The sequence below is a fragment of the Heterodontus francisci genome, chromosome 48 (assembly GCF_036365525.1).
Source record: "Heterodontus francisci isolate sHetFra1 chromosome 48, sHetFra1.hap1, whole genome shotgun sequence".
NCBI lineage: Eukaryota > Metazoa > Chordata > Chondrichthyes > Heterodontiformes > Heterodontidae > Heterodontus > Heterodontus francisci.
The window spans coordinates 17591137-17614620 of record NC_090418.1 but is presented as its reverse complement, the minus strand read 5'-3'; the positions used below and the strand labels follow the sequence as shown (position 1 = coordinate 17614620).

At 52.8% G+C, this 23484-nt stretch overlaps 1 long non-coding RNA gene across 1 annotated transcript in view; it reads left to right on the top strand.

The window, feature by feature from the left end:
• The first annotated feature begins 1824 nt into the window (after positions 1–1824).
• The window catches only part of LOC137357297 (uncharacterized), a 36312-nt gene continuing 14652 nt past the window's right edge, over positions 1825–23484 (top strand). Inside the window, exon 1 of the long non-coding RNA XR_010971172.1 lies at positions 1825–1927. This is a non-coding gene — a long non-coding RNA (uncharacterized lncRNA). The remainder of the gene's footprint in view (positions 1928–23484) is intronic.

Genomic DNA, 23484 nt, shown 5'->3' with positions numbered 1-23484 from the left:
TCCCGCCCTCTTCCCCCTCCCCCCCCGCCCTCTTCCCCCTCCCCCCCCGCCCTCTTCCCCCTCCCCCCCCGCCCTCTTCCCCCTCCCCCCCGCCCTCTTCCCCCTCCCCCCCCGCCCTCTTCCCCCTCCCCCCCCCGCCCTCTTCCCCCTCCCCCCCGCCCTCTTCCCCCTCCCCCCCGCCCTCTTCCCCCTCCCCCCCCCGCCCTCTTCCCCCTCCCCCCCCGCCCTCTTCCCCTCCTCCCCCCCGCCCTCTTCCCCCTCCTCCCCCCCCGCCCTCTTCCCCCTCCTCCCCCCCCCCTCTTCCCCCTCCTCCCCCCCCCCTCTTCCCCCTCCTCCCCCCCCCCTCTTCCCCCTCCTCCCCCCCCCTCTTCCCCCTCCTCCCCCCCCCCCTCTTCCCCCTCCTCCCCCCCCCCTCTTCCCCCTCCTCCCCCCCCCCTCTTCCCCCTCCTCCCCCCCCCTCTCTCCCCCTCCCCCCCCCCCCCCGTCGCCAATTGGCTGTGATCTGCTTTACAGGAGTGAGTGTGCTGCTGTGATTGGCTGCGATCTGTTTTACAGGAGTGAGTGTGCTGCTGTGATTGGCTGCGATCTGTTTTACAGGAGTGAGAGTGCTGCTGTGATTGGCTGCGATCTGTTTTACAGGAGTGAGAGTGCTGCTGTGATTGGCTGCGATCTGTTTTACAGGAGTGAGTGTGCTGCTGTGATTGGCTGCGATCTGTTTTACAGGAGTGAGTGCTGCTGTGATTGGCTGCGATCTGTTTTACAGGAGTGAGTGTGTGGCTGCGATCTGTTTTACAGGAGTGAGTGTTGCTGTGATTGGCTGTGATCTGTTTTACAGGAGTGAGAATGCTGCTGTGATTGGCTGTGATCTGTTTTACAGGAGTGAGAGTGCTGCTGTGATTGGCTGCGATCTGTTTTACAGGAGTGAGTGTGCTGCTGTGATTGGCTGCGATCTGTTTTACAGGAGTGAGTGTGCTGCTGTGATTGGCTGCGATCTGTTTTACAGGAGTGAGTGTGCAGCTGTGATTGGCTGCGATCTGTTTTACAGGAGTGAGAGTGCTGCTGTGATTGGCTGCGATCTGTTTTACAGGAGTGAGAGTGCTGCTGTGATTGGCTGCGATCTGTTTTACAGGAGTGAGAGTGCTGCTGTGATTGGCTGCGATCTGTTTTACAGGAGTGAGAGTGCTGCTGTGATTGGCTGTGATCTGTTTTACAGGAGTGCGAATGCTGCTGTGATTTGTTTTACAGGAGTGAGTGTGCTGCTGTGATTGGCTGTGATCTGGTTTACAGGAGTGAGAATGCTGCTGTGATTGGCTGTGATCTGTTTTACAGGAGTGAGAGTGCTGCTGTGATTGGCTGCAATCTGTTTTACAGGAGTGAGAGTGCTGCTGTGATTGGCTGCGATCTGTTTTACAGGAGTGAGAGTGCTGCTGTGATTGGCTGCGATCTGTTTTACAGGAGTGAGAGTGCTGCTGTGATTGGCTGCGATCTGTTTTACAGGAGTGAGTGTGCTGCTGTGATTGGCTGCGATCTGTTTTACAGGAGTGAGAGTGCTGCTGTGATTGGCTGCAATCTGTTTTACAGGAGTGAGAGTGCTGCTGTGATTGGCTGCGATCTGTTTTACAGGAGTGAGAGTGCTGCTGTGATTGGCTGCGATCTGTTTTACAGGAGTGAGTGTGCTGCTGTGATTGGCTGCGATCTGTTTTACAGGAGTGAGTGCTGCTGTGATTGGCTGTGATCTGTTTTACAGGAGTGCGAATGCTGCTGTGATTTGTTTTACAGGAGTGAGAGTGCTGCTGTGATTGGCTGTGATCTGTTTTACAGGAGTACGAGAAAGCTCTGAAGTTTATCCGTACGATGTTGAAAAATGAACCAACCAATCAGCAGGGTTTGGAGCTGGAGAAACTCATTGACAAAAAGATGCAGCGAGGTGAGAGGGGGAGTGCAGGCGGTGTCGGCAGCCCTTACTAGGAGCCACCCGAGCTGTGGAAGACTCTCTGAGGAAGAGAGTTGACCCACCTTGCACACTGATCGACTTTCACATTCCCAGAACGGTCCACGGACTGACCACGAACGGGTGGACAGAACCATAGCTGCCACCACAGCACAGGGCTGAGCTGAGGGACTGGAACTTCAGTGGAATCAGTCACCAGCGTTGTACTGGGCCCTGACCTCAATCTCGTGAGCTGTATTAATGTACAAGTGGCTGGGTTGGGGGGGGTGGTCAAAGGGGCTCAGGGCAAGCAGCCAAGATCTTCAAGCTCAGCTGGGCCTGGCCCCTGACAACTCTGGTTTGCTGCAAAGTGTCTGGGAAGGAAAGATGGGAGCTGGGACTGGGGCAACGGAAGGGGGCAGTGGTAGGTTTTGGCGCGTGGGAGTATGGGCACAGCCAGGCCTCAGGATCTTTGCCGTGAGATCAGAAAGGCAGTGCAGGGGGCAGTGTCTGCAGAGTGCCTGGGGTTCTCCTCTGGCATCACTGGGTATTTCAAACCGGGACCATTACCCAGCCACTGGCCTCACCCAGTGCCTGTCGCTGGGGGGGAGGGGGGGGAGCAGCTTTGGCTGGCACTGTGGCTTACGCTCCTCGAATGTTTCCAAGCTCATTGAGAATCGTTAAATGTTGTTATCGAACAGCAGAAGTGGCCATTCAGCCCATCGTGTGAAGAGCAATCATAACTAGCCCCACTGCCCTGCTCTTTCTCCATATCCCTGCAGTTTTCTTCTCCTTCAGATATTTGTCCCGTTTCCTGTTGAAGGATCTGTCTCCACCTCCCCGCCCACAATCAGGCCATATATTCCATATCTGGATCACTGCATAAGAAGTCTTTCCTTGTGTTGCCTCTGGTTCTTCTGAGACTCGCCTTCCATCTGTGCCCTCTATCGACCCTTCAGCCACCGCAAAACAGTTCCTCGAGATTTGCAGGATCCAAATCCTTCCTGATTTTAAACACCACTATCAGATCTCCTCTTAGCCTTCTCTGCTGTTGAAAGAATAACCCCAGATTCTCCAGTCTACCCCCACAACTCATCCCCCATTCCTGAAACCATTCTAGTAAATCTTTTCTGCACCTTCTTCAAAATCATTCACACCCTTCGTAAAGTGTGGTGCCCAGAATTGGACACAATACACCAGCTGGGGCCAAACTATTATTTTGTATTGGTTTAGCCAAACTCCCTTGCGTTGGTACTCTGAGCCTCTCTTTATAAAGCCCAGGATCCCATTTGCTTTATGAACTGTGTGGTTAACCTGTCCTGCTACCTTCCAAGATTGGGAAGCAAATGCACCAGGTGTCTTTAAAACTGTAGCATGTATTGCCTCTCCTCAATCTTCCAACCACAATACACTATTCTGCGTTATCTTTCATCTATCCATCCATCAGGCTGTCTCTGTCCCACTTGAAGACACTTCGGATCTTCCATGCTTTTTTTTTTACTACATTCCCAAGTTTTGTGTTACATGCAAATTTCAAAATTGTGCCCTTTAACCACAAGCCCAACTCATTAATGTATATCAGAGCACTGGGATCCTCTCAGACTCACTGCAGTAGGATCATCGGTGACATCTGACTGCAGTCAAACTGGTGCAGGCTGTGAGCAAAGAGAAGGACATGGGCTGTGAGCAGTGGTACCCTGGGCTGCTACTGACCCTCCCCTTCACACTGCTCACTATACTGACCTTTCCTCCCCTTCACACCGCTCACTATACTGACCCTGTCCCCTTCACACTGCTCACTATACTGACCCTGTCCCCTTCACACTGCTCACTATACTGACCCTGTCCCCTTTACACTGCTCACTAGACTGACCCTGTCTCCTTCACACTGCTCACTGTACTGACCCTGTCCCCTTCACACTGCTCACTATACTGACCCTGTCCCCTTCACACTGCTCACTATACTGACCCTGTCCCCTTCACACTGCTCACTATACTGACCCTGTCCCCTTCACACTGCTCACTATACTGACCCTGTCCCCTTCACACTGCTCACTATACTGACCCTGTCCCCTTCACACTGCTCACTATACTGACCCTGTCCCCTTCACACTGCTCACTATACTGACCCTGTCCCCTTCACACTGCTCACTATACTGACCCTGTCCCCTTCACACTGCTCACTATACTGACCCTGTCCCCTTCACACTGCTCACTATACTGACACTCCCCTTCACACTGCTCACTATACTGACACTGTCCCCTTCGTACTGCTCACTATACTGACCCTGCCCCCTTCACACTGCTCACTATACTGACCCTGTCACCTTCACACTGCTCACTATACTGACCCTGTCCCCTTCACACTGCTCACTATACTGACCCTGTCCCCTTCACACTGCTCACTATACTGACCCTGTCCCCTTCACACTGATCACTATACTGACCCTGTCCCCTTCACACTGCTCACTATACTGACCCTGTCCCCTTCACACTGCTCACTATACTGACCCTGTCCCCTTCACACTGCTCACTATACTGACCCTGTCCCCTTCACACTGCTCACTATACTGACCCTGTCCCCTTTACACTGCTCACTATACTGACCCTGTCCCCTTTACACTGCTCACTATACTGACCCTGTCCCCTTTACACTGCTCACTATACTGACCCTGTCCCCTTTACACTGCTCACTATACTGACCCTGTCCCCTTTACACTGCTCACTATACTGACCCTGTCCCCTTTACACTGCTCACTATACTGACCCTGTCCCCTTTACACTGCTCACTATACTGACCCTGTCCCCTTTACACTGCTCACTATACTGACCCTGTCCCCTTTACACTGCTCACTATACTGACCCTGTCCCCTTTACACTGCTCACTAGACTGACACTGTCGCCTTCATACTGCTCACTATACTGACACTGTCCCCTTGGTACTGCTCACTATACTGACTTTTTCTCCCCTTCACACTGCTCACTATACTGACCTTTCTTCCCCTTTACACGGCTCACTATACTGACCCTGTCCCCTTTACACTGCTCACCATACTGACCCTATCCCCTTCATACTGCTCACTATACTGACCCTGTCCCCTTCACACTGCTCACCATACTGACCCTGTCCCCTTCGTACTGCTCACTATAATGACACTGTCCCCTTCGTACTGCTCACTATACTGACACTGTCCCCTTCGTACTGCTCACTATACTGACCCTGTCCCCTTCATACTGCTCACGATACTGACCCTGGCCCTTCACACTGCTCACTGTACTGACCCCTTCACACTGCTCACGATACTGACACTGTCCCCTTCATACTGCTCACTGTACTGACACTGTCCCCTTCATACTGCTCACTGTACTGACACTGTCCCCTTCATACTGCTCACTATACTGATACTGTCCCCTTCGGACTGCTCACTATACTGACTTTTTCTCCCCTTCACACTGCTCACGATACTGACCTTTCCTCCCCTTTACACTGCTCACTATACTGACAGTGTCGCCTTCACACTGCTCACTATACTGACCCTGTCCCCTTCACACTGCTCACTGTACTGACAGTGTCGCCTTCACACTGCTCACTATACTGACCCTGTCCCCTTCACACTGCTCACTATACTGACCCTGTCCCCTTCACACTGCTCACTATACTGACCCTGTCCCCTTCACACTGCTCACCATACTGACCCTGCCCCTTCGTACTGCTCACTATACTGACACTGTCCCCTTCGGACTGCTCACTATACTGACACTGTCCCCTTCGGACTGCTCACTATACTGACACTGTCCCCTTCATACTGCTCACGATACTGACACTGTCCCCTTCATACTGCTCACTGTACTGACACTGTCCCCTTCATACTGCTCACTATACTGATACTGTCCCCTTCGTACTGCTCACTATACTGACTTTTTCTCCCCTTCACACTGCTCACGATACTGACCCTGTCCCCTTCACACTGCTCAGTATACTGACCCTGTCCCCTTTACACTGCTCACTGTACTGACACTGTCGCCTTCATACTGGTCACTAGACTGACCCTGTCCCCTTCACACTGCTCACGAAACTGACCCTGTCCCCTTCACACTGCTCACTATACTGACACTCCCCTTCACACTGCTCACTATACTGACACTGTCCCCTTCGTACTGCTCACTATACTGACACTGCCCCCTTCACACTGCTCACTATATTGACCCTGTCACCTTCACACTGCTCACTATACTGACCCTGTCACCTTCACACTGCTCACTATACTGACCCTGTCCCCTTCACACTGCTCACTATACTGACCCTGTCCCCTTCACACTGCTCACTATACTGACCCTGTCCCCTTCACACTGCTCACTATACTGACCCTGTCCCCTTCACATTGCTCACTATACTGACCCTGTCCCCTTCACACTGCTCACTATACTGACCCTGTCCCCTTCACACTGCTCACTATACTGACCCTGTCCCCTTCACACTGCTCACTATACTGACCCTGTCCGCTTCACACTGCTCACTATACTGACCCTGTCCCCTTCACTCTGCTCACTATAATGAAACTGTCCCCTTCACACTGCTCACTATACTGACCCTGTCCCCTTCACACTGCTCACTATCCTGACCCTGTCCCCTTCACGTTGCTCACGATACTGACCCTGTCTCCTTCACAGTGCTCACTATACTGACCCTGTCCCCTTCACACTGCTCACTATACTGACCCTGTCCCCTTCACACTGCTCACTATACTGACCCTGTCCCCTTCACACTGCTCACTATACTGACCCTGTCCCCTTCACACTGCTCACTATACTGACCCTGTCCCCTTCACACTGCTCACTATACTGACCCTGTCCCCTTTACACTGCTCACTATACTGACCCTGTCCCCTTCACACTGCTCACTGTACTGACCCTGTCCTCTTCACACTGCTCACTGTGCTGACCCTGTCCTCTTCACACTGCTCACTGTACTGACACTGTCCCCTTCGGACTGCTCACTATACTGACACTGTCCCCTTCGGACTGCTCACTATACTGACACTGTCCCCTTCATACTGCTCACGATACTGACACTGTCCCCTTCATACTGCTCACTGTACTGACACTGTCCCCTTCATACTGCTCACTATACTGATACTGTCCCCTTCGTACTGCTCACTATACTGACTTTTTCTCCCCTTCACACTGCTCACGATACTGACCCTGTCCCCTTCACACTGCTCAGTATACTGACCCTGTCCCCTTTACACTGCTCACTGTACTGACACTGTCGCCTTCATACTGGTCACTAGACTGACCCTGTCCCCTTCACACTGCTCACGAAACTGACCCTGTCCCCTTCACACTGCTCACTATACTGACACTCCCCTTCACACTGCTCACTATACTGACACTGTCCCCTTCGTACTGCTCACTATACTGACACTGCCCCCTTCACACTGCTCACTATATTGACCCTGTCACCTTCACACTGCTCACTATACTGACCCTGTCACCTTCACACTGCTCACTATACTGACCCTGTCACCTTCACACTGCTCACTATACTGACCCTGTCCCCTTCACACTGCTCACTATACTGACCCTGTCCCCTTCACACTGCTCACTATACTGACCCTGTCCCCTTCACACTGCTCACTATACTGACCCTGTCCCCTTCACATTGCTCACTATACTGACCCTGTCCCCTTCACACTGCTCACTATACTGACCCTGTCCCCTTCACACTGCTCACTATACTGACCCTGTCCCCTTCACACTGCTCACTATACTGACCCTGTCCGCTTCACACTGCTCACTATACTGACCCTGTCCCCTTCACTCTGCTCACTATAATGAAACTGTCCCCTTCACACTGCTCACTATACTGACCCTGTCCCCTTCACACTGCTCACTATCCTGACCCTGTCCCCTTCACGTTGCTCACGATACTGACCCTGTCTCCTTCACAGTGCTCACTATACTGACCCTGTCCCCTTCACACTGCTCACTATACTGACCCTGTCCCCTTCACACTGCTCACTATACTGACCCTGTCCCCTTCACACTGCTCACTATACTGACCCTGTCCCCTTCACACTGCTCACTATACTGACCCTGTCCCCTTCACACTGCTCACTATACTGACCCTGTCCCCTTTACACTGCTCACTATACTGACCCTGTCCCCTTCACACTGCTCACTGTACTGACCCTGTCCTCTTCACACTGCTCACTGTGCTGACCCTGTCCTCTTCACACTGCTCACTGTACTGACCCTGTCCCCTTCACACTGCTCACTGTACTGACCCTGTCCCTTTCACACTGCTCACTGTACTGACCCTGTCCCCTTCACACTGCTCACTTTTATGACCCTGTCCCTTTCATACTGCTCACTGTACTGACCCTGTCCCCTTTACACTGCTCACTATACTGACCCTGTCCCCTTTACACTGCTCACTGTACTGACCCTGTCTCCTTCACACTGCTCACGGTACAGACCCTGTCTCCTTCACGCTGCTCACTGGACTGACCCTGTCCCCTTCACACTGCTCACGGTACAGACCCTGTCTCCTTCACACTGCTCACTGGACTGACCCTGTCCCCTTCACTCTGCTCACTATACTGACACTGTCTCCTTCACACTGCTCACTGTACTGACCCTGTCCCCTTCACACTGCTCACTATACTGAAACTGTCCCCTTCACACTGCTCACTGTATTGACCCTGTCCTCTTCACACTGCTCACTGTACTGACCCTGTCCTCTTCACACTGCTTACTGTACTGACCCTGTCTCCTTTACACTGCTCACTATTCTGACCCTGTCCCCTTTACACTGCTCACTGTACTGACCCTGTCCCCTTAACACTGCTCACTGTACTGACCCTGTCTCCTTCACACTGCTCACTGTACTGACCCTGTCTCCTTTACACTGCTCACTATACTGACCCTGTCCCCTTCACACTGCTCACTGTACTGACCCTGGCCCCTTCACACTGCTCATTATACTGACCCTGTCCCCTTCACACTGCTCACTGTACTAACCCTGTCTCCTTCACACTGCTCAAGGTACAGACCCTGTCTCCTTCACACTGCTCAAGTTACAGACCCTGTCTCCTTCACGCTGCTCAATTTACAGACCCTGTCTCCTTCACGCTGCTCAATGTACTGACCCTGTCTACTTCACGCTGCTCACTGTCGTGACCCTGTCCCCTTCACACTGCTCACGACACTGACCCTGTCCCCTTCACACTGCTCACTATACTGACCCTGTCCCTTTCATACTGCTCACTGTACTGACCCTGTCCCCTTCACACTGCTCACTATACTGACCCTGTCCCCTTCACACTGCTCACTATACTGACCCTGTCCCCTTCACTCTGCTCACTATACTGACCCTGTCCCCTTCACTCTGCTCACTATACTGACCCTGTCCCCTTTACACTGCTCACTATACTGACCCTGTCCCCTTTACACTGCTCACTATAATGAAACTGTCCCCTTCACACTGCTCACGATACTGACCCTGTCCCCTTCACTCTGCTCACTATACTGACCCTGTCGCCTTCACTCTGCTCACTATACTGACCCTGTCCCCTTCACACTGCTCACTATACTGACCCTGTCTCCTTCACACTGCTCACTATAATGAAACTGTCTCCTTCACACTGCTCACTATACTGACCCTGTCCCCTTCACACTGCTCACTATCCTGACCCTGTCTCCTTCACAGTGCTCACTATCCTGACCCTGTCTCCTTCACAGTGCTCACTATCCTGACCCTGTCTCCTTCACAGTGCTCACTATACTGACCCTGTCTCTTTCACAGTGCTCACTATACTGACCCTGTCTCCTTCACAGTGCTCACTTTTCTGACACTGTCCCCTTCACACTGCTCACTGTCCTGACCCTGTCCCCTTCACACTGCTCACTGTACTGACCCTGTCCCCTTCACACTGCTCACTGTACTGACCCTGTCCCCTTCACACTGCTCACTGTACTGACCCTGTCCCCTTCACACTGCTCACTGTGCTGACCCTGTCCCCTTCACACTGCTCACTATACTGACCCTGTCCCCTTCACTCTGCTCACGTTACTGACCCTGTCCCCGTCACACTGCTCACTGTACTGACACTGTCCCCTTTACACTGCTCACTGTACTGACCCTGTCCCCTTTACACTGCTCACTGTACTGACCCTGTCCCCTTTACACTGCTCACTGTACTGACCCTGTCTCCTTCACACTGCTCACTGTACTGACCCTGTCTCCTTCACACTGCTCACTGTACTGACCCTGTCTCCTTCACACTGCTCACTGTACTGACCCTGTCTCCTTCACACTGCTCACTGTATTGACCCTGTCCTCTTCACACTGCTCACTGTACTGACCCTGTCCTCTTCACACTGCTTACTGTACTGACCCTGTCTCCTTTACACTGCTCACTGTACTGACCATGTCCCCTTTACACTGCTCACTGTACTGACCCTGTCCCCTTCACACTGCTCACTATTCTGACCCTGTCCCCTTTACACTGCTCACTGTACTGACCCTGTCCCCTTAACACTGCTCACTGTACTGACCCTGTCTCCTTCACACTGCTCACTGTACTGACCCTGTCTCCTTTACACTGCTCACTATACTGACCCTGTCCCCTTCACACTGCTCACTGTACTGACCCTGGCCCCTTCACACTGCTCATTATACTGACCCTGTCCCCTTCACACTGCTCACTGTACTAACCCTGTCTCCTTCACACTGCTCAAGGTACAGACCCTGTCTCCTTCACACTGCTCAAGTTACAGACCCTGTCTCCTTCACGCTGCTCAATTTACAGACCCTGTCTCCTTCACGCTGCTCAATGTACTGACCCTGTCTACTTCACGCTGCTCACTGTCGTGACCCTGTCCCCTTCACACTGCTCACGACACTGACCCTGTCCCCTTCACACTGCTCACTATACTGACCCTGTCCCTTTCATACTGCTCACTGTACTGACCCTGTCCCCTTCACACTGCTCACTATACTGACCCTGTCCCCTTCACACTGCTCACTATACTGACCCTGTCCCCTTCACTCTGCTCACTATACTGACCCTGTCCCCTTCACTCTGCTCACTATACTGACCCTGTCCCCTTTACACTGCTCACTATACTGACCCTGTCCCCTTTACACTGCTCACTATAATGAAACTGTCCCCTTCACACTGCTCACGATACTGACCCTGTCCCCTTCACTCTGCTCACTATACTGACCCTGTCGCCTTCACTCTGCTCACTATACTGACCCTGTCCCCTTCACACTGCTCACTATACTGACCCTGTCTCCTTCACACTGCTCACTATAATGAAACTGTCTCCTTCACACTGCTCACTATACTGACCCTGTCCCCTTCACACTGCTCACTATCCTGACCCTGTCTCCTTCACAGTGCTCACTATCCTGACCCTGTCTCCTTCACAGTGCTCACTATCCTGACCCTGTCTCCTTCACAGTGCTCACTATACTGACCCTGTCTCTTTCACAGTGCTCACTATACTGACCCTGTCTCCTTCACAGTGCTCACTTTTCTGACACTGTCCCCTTCACACTGCTCACTGTCCTGACCCTGTCCCCTTCACACTGCTCACTGTACTGACCCTGTCCCCTTCACACTGCTCACTGTACTGACCCTGTCCCCTTCACACTGCTCACTGTACTGACCCTGTCCCCTTCACACTGCTCACTGTGCTGACCCTGTCCCCTTCACACTGCTCACTATACTGACCCTGTCCCCTTCACTCTGCTCACGTTACTGACCCTGTCCCCGTCACACTGCTCACTGTACTGACACTGTCCCCTTTACACTGCTCACTGTACTGACCCTGTCCCCTTTACACTGCTCACTGTACTGACCCTGTCCCCTTTACACTGCTCACTGTACTGACCCTGTCTCCTTCACACTGCTCACTGTACTGACCCTGTCTCCTTCACACTGCTCACTGTACTGACCCTGTCTCCTTCACACTGCTCACTGTACTGACCCTGTCTCCTTCACACTGCTCACTGTACTGACCCTGTCTCCTTGACTCTGCTCACTGTACTGACCCTGTCCCCTTCACACTGCTCACTGTACTGACCCTGTCCCCTTCACACTGCTCACTGTACTGACCCTGTCCCCTTCACACTGCTCATTATACTGACCCTGTCCCCTTCACACTGCTCACTGTACTAACCCTGTCCCCTTCACACTGCTCAAGGTACAGACCCTGTCTCCTTCACACTGCTCAAGGTACAGACCCTGTCTCCTTCACACTGCTCAATGTACTGACCCTGTCTACTTCACGCTGCTCACTGTAGTGACCCTGTCCCCTTCACACTGCTCACGATACTGACCCTGTCCCCTTCACACTGCTCACTATACTGACCCTGTCCCCTTCACTCTGCTCACTATACTGACCCTGTCCCCTTCACACTGCTCAGTATACTGACCCTGTCCCCTTCACACTGCTCAGTATACTGACCCTGTCCCCTTCACACTGCTCAGTATACTGACCCTGTCCCCTTTACACTGCTCACTATGCTGACCCTGTCCCCTTTACACTGCTCAGTATACTGACCCTGTCCCCTTTACACTGCTCACTGTACTGACACTGTCGCCTTCATACTGGTCACTAGACTGACCCTGTCCCCTTCACACTGCTCACGAAACTGACCCTGTCCCCTTCACACTGCTCACTTTACTGACACTCCCCTTCACACTGCTCACGATAATGAACCTGTCCCCTTCATGCTCACTATACTGACCCTGTCCCCTTCACACTGCTCACTATACTGACCCTGTCCCCTTCACACTGCTCACTATACTGACACTCCCCTTCACACTGCTGACGATAATGAACCTGTCCCCTTCATACTGCTCACTATACTGACCCTGTCCCCTTTACACTGCTCACTGTACTGACCCTGTCCCCTTTACACTGCTCACTGTACTGACCCTGTCCCCTTTACACTGCTCACTGTACTGACCCTGTCTCCTTCACACTGCTCACGGTACAGACCCTGTCTCCTTCACACTGCTCACGGTACAGACCCTGTCTCCTTCACACTGCTCACTGGACTGACCCTGTCCCCTTCACTCTGCTCACTATACTGACACTGTCTCCTTCACACTGCTCACTGTACTGACCCTGTCCCCTTCACACTGCTCACTATACTGAAACTGTCCCCTTCACACTGCTCACTATACTGAACCTGTCCCCTTCACACTGCTCAATGTACTGACACTGTCCCCTTCGTACTGCTCACTGTACTGACACTGTCCCCTTCACACTGCTCACTGTACTGACACTGTCCCCTTCACACTGCTCACTGTACTGACACTGTCCCCTTCACACTGCTCACTGTACTGACACTGTCCCCTTCGTACTGCACACTATACTGACCCTGTACCCTTCACACTGCTCACTATACTGCCACTGTCCCCTTCACGCTGCTCACTGGACTGACCCTGTCCCCTTCACACTGCTCACGGTACAGACCCTGTCTCCTTCACTCTGCTCACTATACTGACCCTGTCCCCTTTACACTGCTCACTATACTGAAACTGTCCCCTTCACACTGCTCACTCTACTGACCCTGTCCCCTTCACACTGCTCACTATACTGACACTGTCCCCTTTGTACTGCTCACTATACTGACACTGTCCCCTTTGTACTGCTCACTATACTGACACTGTCCCCTTTACACTGCACACTGTACTCACCCTGTCCCCTTCACACTGCTCACTATACTCACCCTGTCCCCTTCACACTGCTCACTATACTCACCCTGTCCCCTTCACACTGCTCACTATACTGACCCTGTCCCCTTCACACTGCTCACTATACTGACCCTGTCCCCTTCACACTGCTCACTGTACTGACCCTGTCCGCTTCACACTGCTCACTGTACTGACCCTGTCTCCTTCACACTGCTCACTGTACTGACCCTGTCTCCTTCACACTGCTCACTGTACTGACCCTGTCCTCTTCACACTGCTCACTGTACTGACCCTGTCCCCTTCACACTGCTCACTGTACTGACCCTGTCCCCTTCACACTGCTCACTGTACTGACCCTGTCCCCTTCACACTGCTCACTGTACTGACCCTGTCCCCTTCACACTGCTCACTGTACTGACACTGTCCCCTTCACACTGCTCACTTACTGACCCTGTCCCCTTCACACTGCTCACTGTACTGACCCTGTCCCCTTCACACTGCTCACTGTACTGACCCTGTCCCCTTCACACTGCTCACTGTACTGACCCTGTCCCCGTCACACTGCTCACTGTACTGACCCTGTCCACGTCACACTGCTCACTGTAGTGACACTGTCCCCTTGACGCTGCTCACTATACTGACCCTGTCCCCTTCACACTGCTCACTTTTCCGACCCTGTCCCCTTTACACTGCTCACGATGCTGAATTTGTCCCCTTTACACTGCTCACTATACTGAAACTGTCCCCTTCACACTGCTCACTATACTGACCCTGTCCCCATCACACTGCTCAATATACTGACCCTGTCCCCTTCACACTGCTCACGATAATGAACCTGTCCCCTTCATACTGCTCACTATACTGACCCTGTCCCCTTCACACTGCTCACTATACTGACCCTGTCCCCTTCACACTGCTCACTGTACTGACCCTGTCCCCTTTACACTGCTCACTGTATGACCCTGTCTCCTTCACACTGCTCACTGTACTGACCCTGTCTCCTTCACACTGCTCACTGTACTGACCCTGTCTCCTTCACACTGCTCACTGTACTGACCCTGTCTCCTTCACACTGCTCACTGTACTGACCCTGTCTCCTTGACACTGCTCACTGTACTGACCCTGTCCCCTTCACACTGCTCACTGTACTGACTCTGTCCCCTTCACACTGCTCACTGTACTGACCCTGTCCCCTTCACACTGCTCATTATACTGACCCTGTCCCCTTCACACTGCTCACTGTACTAACCCTGTCCCCTTCACACTGCTCAAGGTACAGACCCTGTCTCCTTCACACTGCTCAAGGTACAGACCCTGTCTCCTTCACGCTGCTCAATGTACTGACCCTGTCTACTTCACGCTGCTCACTGTAGTGACCCTGTCCCCTTCACACTGCTCACGATACTGACCCTGTCCCCTTCACACTGCTCACTGGACTGACCCTGTCCCTTTCACACTGCTCACTGGACTGACCCTGTCCCCTTCACACTGCTCACTATACTGACCCTGTCCCCTTCACACTGCTCACTATACTGACCCTGTCCCCTTCACTCTGCTCACTATACTGACCCTGTCCCCTTCACACTGCTCAGTATACTGACCCTGTCCCCTTCACACTGCTCAGTATACTGACCCTGTCCCCTTTACACTGCTCACTATACTGACCCTGTCCCCTTTACACTGCTCAGTATACTGACCCTGTCCCCTTTACACTGCTCACTGTACTGACACTGTCGCCTTCATACTGGTCACTAGACTGACCCTGTCCCCTTCACACTGCTCACGAAACTGACCCTGTCCCCTTCACACTGCTCACTATACTGACACTCCCCTTCACACTGCTCACGATAATGAACCTGTCCCCTTCATACTGCTCACTATACTGACCCTGTCCCCTTCACACTGCTCACTATACTGACCCTGTCCCCTTCACACTGCTCACTATACTGACACTCCCCTTCACACTGCTCACGATAATGAACCTGTCCCCTTCATACTGCTCACTATACTGACGCTGTCCCCTTCACACTGCTCACTGTACTGACCCTGTCCCCTTTACACTGCTCACTGTACTGACCCTGTCTCCTTCACACTGCTCACGGTACAGACCCTGTCTCCTTCACACTGCTCACGGTACAGACCCTGTCTCCTTCACACTGCTCACTGTACTGACACTGTCCCCTTCACACTGCTCACTGTACTGACACTGTCCCCTTCGTACTGCACACTATACTGACCCTGTACCCTTCACACTGCTCACTATACTGCCACTGTCCCCTTCACGCTGCTCACTGGACTGACCCTGTCCCCTTCACACTGCTCACGGTACAGACCCTGTCTCCTTCACTCTGCTCACTATACTGACCCTGTCCCCTTTACACTGCTCACTATACTGAAACTGTCCCCTTCACACTGCTCACTCTACTGACCCTGTCCCCTTCACACTGCTCACTATACTGACACTGTCCCCTTTGTACTGCTCACTATACTGACACTGTCCCCTTTGTACTGCTCACTATACTGACACTGTCCCCTTTACACTGCACACTGTACTCACCCTGTCCCCTTCACACTGCTCACTATACTCACCCTGTCCCCTTCACACTGCTCACTATACTCACCCTGTCCCCTTCACACTGCTCACTATACTGACCCTGTCCCCTTCACACTGCTCACTATACTGACCCTGTCCCCTTCACACTGCTCACTGTACTGACCCTGTCCGCTTCACACTGCTCACTGTACTGACCCTGTCTCCTTCACACTGCTCACTGTACTGACCCTGTCTCCTTCACACTGCTCACTGTACTGACCCTGTCCCCTTCACACTGCTCACTGTACTGACCCTGTCCCCTTCACACTGCTCACTGTACTGACCCTGTCCCCTTCACACTGCTCACTGTACTGACCCTGTCCCCTTCACACTGCTCACTGTACTGACCCTGTCCCCTTCACACTGCTCACTGTACTGACCCTGTCCCCTTCACACTGCTCACTGTACTGACACTGTCCCCTTCACACTGCTCACTATACTGACCCTGTCCCCTTCACACTGCTCACTGTACTGACCCTGTCCCCTTCACACTGCTCACTGTACTGACACTGTCCCCTTCACACTGCTCACTGTACTGACCCTGTCCCCTTCACACTGCTCACTGTAATGACCCTGTCCCCTTCACACTGCTCACTGTACTGACCCTGTCCCCGTCACACTGCTCACTGTACTGACCCTGTCCACGTCACACTGCTCACTGTAGTGACACTGTCCCCTTGACGCTGCTCACTATACTGACCCTGTCCCCTTCACACTGCTCACTTTTCCGACCCTGTCCCCTTTACACTGCTCACGATGCTGAATTTGTCCCCTTTACACTGCTCACTATACTGAAACTGTCCCCTTCACACTGCTCACTATACTGACCCTGTCCCCTTCACACTGCTCAATATACTGACCCTGTCCCCTTCACACTGCTCACGATAATGAACCTGTCCCCTTCATACTGCTCACTATACTGACCCTGTCCCCTTCACACTGCTCACTATACTGACCCTGTCCCCTTCACACTGCTCACTGTACTGACCCTGTCCCCTTTACACTGCTCACTGTACTGACCCTGTCTCCTTCACACTGCTCACTGTACTGACCCTGTCTCCTTCACACTGCTCACTGTACTGACCCTGTCTCCTTCACACTGCTCACTGTACTGACCCTGTCCCCTTCACACTGCTCACTGTACTGACCCTGTCCCCTTCACACTGCTCACTGTACTGACCCTGTCCCCTTCACACTGCTCATTATACTGACCCTGTCCCCTTCACACTGCTCACTGTACTAACCCTGTCCCCTTCACACTGCTCAAGGTACAGACCCTGTCTCCTTCACACTGCTCAAGGTACAGACCCTGTCTCCTTCACACTGCTCAATGTACTGACCCTGTCTACTTCACGCTGCTCACTGTAGTGACCCTGTCCCCTTCACACTGCTCACGATACTGACCCTGTCCCCTTCACACTGCTCACTATACTGACCCTGTCCCTTTCACACTGCTCACTGGACTGACCCTGTCCCCTTCACACTGCTCACTATACTGACCCTGTCCCCTTCACACTGCTCACTATACTGACCCTGTCCCCTTCACTCTGCTCACTATACTGACCCTGTCCCCTTCACACTGCTCAGTATACTGACCCTGTCCCCTTCACACTGCTCAGTATACTGACCCTGTCCCCTTTACACTGCTCACTATACTGACCCTGTCCCCTTTACACTGCTCAGTATACTGACCCTGTCCCCTTTACACTGCTCACTGTACTGACACTGTCGCCTTCATACTGGTCACTAGACTGACCCTGTCCCCTTCACACTGCTCACGAAACTGACCCTGTCCCCTTCACACTGCTCACTATACTGACACTCCCCTTCACACTGCTCACGATAATGAACCTGTCCCCTTCATACTGCTCACTATACTGACCCTGTCCCCTTCACACTGCTCACTATACTGACCCTGTCCCCTTCACACTGCTCACTATACTGACACTCCCCTTCACACTGCTCACGATAATGAACCTGTCCCCTTCATACTGCTCACTATACTGACGCTGTCCCCTTCACACTGCTCACTGTACTGACCCTGTCCCCTTTACACTGCTCACTGTACTGACCCTGTCTCCTTCACACTGCTCACGGTACAGACCCTGTCTCCTTCACACTGCTCACGGTACAGACCCTGTCTCCTTCACACTGCTCACTGGACTGACACTGTCTCCTTCACACTGCTCACTGTACTGACCCTGTCCCCTTCACACTGCTCACTATACTGAAACTGTCCCCTTCACACTGCTCACTATACTGAACCTGTCCCCTTCACACTGCTCAATGTACTGACACTGTCCCCTTCGTACTGCTCACTGTACTGACACTGTCCCCTTCGTACTGCTCACTGTACTGACACTGTCCCCTTCACACTGCTCACTGTACTGACACTGTCCCCTTCACACTGCTCACTGTACTGACACTGTCCCCTTCACACTGCTCACTGTACTGACACTGTCCCCTTCACACTGCTCACTGTACTGACACTGTCCCCTTCACACTGCTCACTGTACTGACACTGTCCCCTTCACACTGCTCACTGTACTGACACTGTCCCCTTCACACTGCTCACTGTACTGACACTGTCCCCTTCGTACTGCACACTATACTGACCCTGTCTCCTTCACTCTGCTCACTATACTGACCCTGTCCCCTTTACACTGCTCACTATACTGAAACTGTCCCCTTCACACTGCTCACTCTACTGACCCTGTCCCCTTCACACTGCTCACTATACTGACACTGTCCCCTTTGTACTGCTCACTATACTGACACTGTCCCCTTTACACTGCACACTGTACTCACCCTGTCCCCTTCACACTGCTCACTATACTCACCCTGTCCCCTTCACACTGCTCACTATACTCACCCTGTCCCCTTCACACTGCTCACTATACTGACCCTGTCCCCTTCACACTGCTCACTATACTGACCCTGTCCGCTTCACACTGCTCACTGTACTGACCCTGTCTCCTTCACACTGCTCACTGTACTGACCCTGTCTCCTTCACACTGCTCACTGTACTGACCCTGTCCCCTTCACACTGCTCACTGTACTGACCCTGTCCCCTTCACACTGCTCACTGTACTGACCCTGTCCCCTTCACACTGCTCACTGTACTGACCCTGTCCCCTTCACACTGCTCACTGTACTGACCCTGTCCCCTTCACACTGCTCACTGTACTGACCCTGTCCCCTTCACACTGCTCACTGTACTGACACTGTCCCCTTCACACTGCTCACTATACTGACCCTGTCCCCTTCACACTGCTCACTGTACTGACACTGTCCCCTTCACACTGCTCACTGTACTGACCCTGTCCCCTTCACACTGCTCACTGTACTGACCCTGTCCCCGTCACACTGCTCACTGTACTGACCCTGTCCACGTCACACTGCTCACTGTAGTGACACTGTCCCCTTGACGCTGCTCACTATACTGACCCTGTCCCCTTCACACTGCTCACTTTTCCGACCCTATCCCCTTTACACTGCTCACGATGCTGAATTTGTCCCCTTTACACTGCTCACTATACTGAAACTGTCCCCTTCACACTGCTCACTATACTGACCCTGTCCCCTTCACACTGCTCAATATACTGACCCTGTCCCCTTCACACTGCTCACGATAATGAACCTGTCCCCTTCATACTGCACACTATACTGACCCTGTCCCCTTCACACTGCTCACTATACTGACCCTGTCCCCTTCACACTGCTCACTGTACTGACCCTGTCCCCTTCACACTGCTCACTGTACTGACCCTGTCCCCTTCACACTGCTCACTGTACTGACCCTGTCCCCTTCACACTGCTCACTATACTGACACTCCCCTTCACACTGCTCACGATAATGAACCTGTCCCCTTTACACTGCTCAGTATACTGACCCTGTCCCCTTTACACTGCTCACTGTACTGACACTGTCGCCTTCATACTGGTCACTAGACTGACCCTGTCCCCTTCACACTGCTCACGAAACTGACCCTGTCCCCTTCACACTGCTCACTATACTGACACTCCCCTTCACACTGCTCACGATAATGAACCTGTCCCCTTCATACTGCTCACTATACTGACCCTGTCCCCTTCACACTGCTCACTATACTGACCCTGTCCCCTTTACACTGCTCAGTATACTGACCCTGTCCCCTTTACACTGCTCACTGTACTGACACTGTCGCCTTCATACTGGTCACTAGACTGACCCTGTCCCCTTCACACTGCTCACGAAACTGACCCTGTCCCCTTCACACTGCTCACTATACTGACACTCCCCTTCACACTGCTCACGATAATGAACCTGTCCCCTTCATACTGCTCACTATACTGACCCTGTCCCCTTCACACTGCTCACTATACTGACCCTGTCCCCTTCACACTGCTCACTATACTGACACTCCCCTTCACACTGCTCACGATAATGAACCTGTCCCCTTCATACTGCTCACTATACTGACGCTGTCCCCTTCACACTGCTCACTGTACTGACCCTGTCCCCTTTACACTGCTCACTGTACTGACCCTGTCTCCTTCACACTGCTCACGGTACAGACCCTGTCTCCTTCACACTGCTCACGGTACAGACCCTGTCTCCTTCACACTGCTCACTGTACTGACACTGTCCCCTTCACACTGCTCACTGTACTGACACTGTCCCCTTCGTACTGCACACTATACTGACCCTGTACCCTTCACACTGCTCACTATACTGCCACTGTCCCCTTCACGCTGCTCACTGGACTGACCCTGTCCCCTTCACACTGCTCACGGTACAGACCCTGTCTCCTTCACTCTGCTCACTATACTGACCCTGTCCCCTTTACACTGCTCACTATACTGAAACTGTCCCCTTCACACTGCTCACTCTACTGACCCTGTCCCCTTCACACTGCTCACTATACTGACACTGTCCCCTTTGTACTGCTCACTATACTGACACTGTCCCCTTTGTACTGCTCACTATACTGACACTGTCCCCTTTACACTGCACACTGTACTCACCCTGTCCCCTTCACACTGCTCACTATACTCACCCTGTCCCCTTCACACTGCTCACTATACTCACCCTGTCCCCTTCACACTGCTCACTATACTGACCCTGTCCCCTTCACACTGCTCACTATACTGACCCTGTCCCCTTCACACTGCTCACTGTACTGACCCTGTCCGCTTCACACTGCTCACTGTACTGACCCTGTCTCCTTCACACTGCTCACTGTACTGACCCTGTCTCCTTCACACTGCTCACTGTACTGACCCTGTCCCCTTCACACTGCTCACTGTACTGACCCTGTCCCCTTCACACTGCTCACTGTACTGACCCTGTCCCCTTCACACTGCTCACTGTACTGACCCTGTCCCCTTCACACTGCTCACTGTACTGACCCTGTCCCCTTCACACTGCTCACTGTACTGACCCTGTCCCCTTCACACTGCTCACTGTACTGACACTGTCCCCTTCACACTGCTCACTATACTGACCCTGTCCCCTTCACACTGCTCACTGTACTGACCCTGTCCCCTTCACACTGCTCACTGTACTGACACTGTCCCCTTCACACTGCTCACTGTACTGACCCTGTCCCCTTCACACTGCTCACTGTAATGACCCTGTCCCCTTCACACTGCTCACTGTACTGACCCTGTCCCCGTCACACTGCTCACTGTACTGACCCTGTCCACGTCACACTGCTCACTGTAGTGACACTGTCCCCTTGACGCTGCTCACTATACTGACCCTGTCCCCTTCACACTGCTCACTTTTCCGACCCTGTCCCCTTTACACTGCTCACGATGCTGAATTTGTCCCCTTTACACTGCTCACTATACTGAAACTGTCCCCTTCACACTGCTCACTATACTGACCCTGTCCCCTTCACACTGCTCAATATACTGACCCTGTCCCCTTCACACTGCTCACGATAATGAACCTGTCCCCTTCATACTGCTCACTATACTGACCCTGTCCCCTTCACACTGCTCACTATACTGACCCTGTCCCCTTCACACTGCTCACTGTACTGACCCTGTCCCCTTTACACTGCTCACTGTACTGACCCTGTCTCCTTCACACTGCTCACTGTACTGACCCTGTCTCCTTCACACTGCTCACTGTACTGACCCTGTCTCCTTCACACTGCTCACTGTACTGACCCTGTCCCCTTCACACTGCTCACTGTACTGACCCTGTCCCCTTCACACTGCTCACTGTACTGACCCTGTCCCCTTCACACTGCTCATTATACTGACCCTGTCCCCTTCACACTGCTCACTGTACTAACCCTGTCCCCTTCACACTGCTCAAGGTACAGACCCTGTCTCCTTCACACTGCTCAAGGTACAGACCCTGTCTCCTTCACACTGCTCAATGTACTGACCCTGTCTACTTCACGCTGCTCACTGTAGTGACCCTGTCCCCTTCACACTGCTCACGATACTGACCCTGTCCCCTTCACACTGCTCACTATACTGACCCTGTCCCTTTCACACTGCTCACTGGACTGACCCTGTCCCCTTCACACTGCTCACTATACTGACCCTGTCCCCTTCACACTGCTCACTATACTGACCCTGTCCCCTTCACTCTGCTCACTATACTGACCCTGTCCCCTTCACACTGCTCAGTATACTGACCCTGTCCCCTTCACACTGCTCAGTATACTGACCCTGTCCCCTTTACACTGCTCACTATACTGACCCTGTCCCCTTTACACTGCTCAGTATACTGACCCTGTCCCCTTTACACTGCTCACTGTACTGACACTGTCGCCTTCATACTGGTCACTAGACTGACCCTGTCCCCTTCACACTGCTCACGAAACTGACCCTGTCCCCTTCACACTGCTCACTATACTGACACTCCCCTTCACACTGCTCACGATAATGAACCTGTCCCCTTCATACTGCTCACTATACTGACCCTGTCCCCTTCACACTGCTCACTATACTGACCCTGTCCCCTTCACACTGCTCACTATACTGACACTCCCCTTCACACTGCTCACGATAATGAACCTGTCCCCTTCATACTGCTCACTATACTGACGCTGTCCCCTTCACACTGCTCACTGTACTGACCCTGTCCCCTTTACACTGCTCACTGTACTGACCCTGTCTCCTTCACACTGCTCACGGTACAGACCCTGTCTCCTTCACACTGCTCACGGTACAGACCCTGTCTCCTTCACACTGCTCACTGGACTGACACTGTCTCCTTCACACTGCTCACTGTACTGAC